This window comes from Mandrillus leucophaeus, unplaced genomic scaffold, assembly GCF_000951045.1.
Source record: "Mandrillus leucophaeus isolate KB7577 unplaced genomic scaffold, Mleu.le_1.0 Scaffold32, whole genome shotgun sequence".
NCBI classification, from domain to species: domain Eukaryota; kingdom Metazoa; phylum Chordata; class Mammalia; order Primates; family Cercopithecidae; genus Mandrillus; species Mandrillus leucophaeus.
In genome coordinates this window covers 3,187,962-3,189,301 of record NW_012103365.1, presented here as the reverse complement: position 1 = coordinate 3,189,301, position 1,340 = coordinate 3,187,962, and the positions used below count along the sequence as shown (strand labels likewise).

Below are 1,340 nucleotides of genomic sequence, written 5' to 3'. Positions count from 1 at the left end.
GGCAACAAGACCAGCTATAACAAATTTGTCTCTGGACAGAATCTTCCTCCATCCCCATCAACATGGTAGCCTATGCTTCAGGTGTCCTTTGTGCAGTTTTCATCATATTCAAAGTGACTTCAAAGGAAATCATCTTCATTTGCTCCATGGCCCATCCCTGTTTCTTGAGATGATGGTGTATTCCTAATACCCAAGATCTTCTATTCAAGCTTCCCAAGAGGCCATCTGCCTTCTCAAGGAGAGAACGGTCAGTTGTCTTTATTTCACCTTCTCTCCATTAACAAAAAACTTTTAAGATGGGGTGCTATGGCAGAAATGTCATATTTTTAGCTATGTCTGCCCCTTCTGTCTTTTCCTGAGTTTCTAGCACTAATACAGTTTTCCCTGGCTTCATTTTTCCTATTTGTTTTTGTTGGTTTTAGTTTTCAGGATACAAAAAGAATCAGTCTACCAGCTTTATATATCATTAAGCTAGGTAAAAACATATTTTAACAATTATCAAAATTTTGTTAATGGGCCAGGTGTGGTGGCTTATCCCTGTAACCCCAGCACTTTGGGAGGCCCAGGCAGGACAATTTCTTGAGGCCAAGAGTTTGAGACCAGCCTGGACAACACAGCAAGACCTATCTCTACAATTTTTTTTTTTTTTTTTAATTAGCCAGGCATGGTGGCACACACCTGTAGTCTCAGCTACTCATAAGGCTGAGGCGGGAAGATTGCTTGAGTCCAGGAGGTTGGGGAAGCAGTGAGCTATGATTGTGCCACAGCACTCCAGCCTGGGCGAGAGAGAGAGAGACTGTCTCTAAACAAAAACAAACCCCCCCCAATCCCCCCAAAATTTATTAAGGTTCCAGTTGTTTCTACCAAAAAACAGTATTTTAAATTCTAAATGTATATCCATTCTCATATTAAAATCTTACCACAAAAGACTTTAAAAATAAAAACCTAAATTGAAAACATTCACACTGGCCAAACCAACTTCACAGTAAATTACAAACGAGCCACATTTCAAGCAAAGTGGAAAAGCAAGATTCATGCTGGTGTTGGCTTTAATATGAGATCACTGTTCACTCTTCATTAAGTTTAATAAAAGGTAAAGTGCATAAAGGAATTAGCAATAGTTATTTTTAAAAAGTCCTTTTGATATGATCCTAAAAATAATCTCAAAGGCTTTTATCAAAGAGGAGCCTTGATAAGCTGTTTATACTTTAGATCCATTACTGAAAGAATTTGCCTAAAATCTTTGAATATTCCTATTAACCCTATTTCTTTCAGATCCGTATGCTGAAGTTATTCACATACAGCAGCTCCATGGTACACTTTCTCAAGGATTTAAGTAG

At 38.1% G+C, this 1,340-nt stretch overlaps 1 pseudogene; it reads left to right on the top strand.

Moving 5' to 3' along the window:
- Positions 1–1,340, top strand: part of LOC105545165 — a 37,437-nt pseudogene extending 36,097 nt beyond the window's left edge.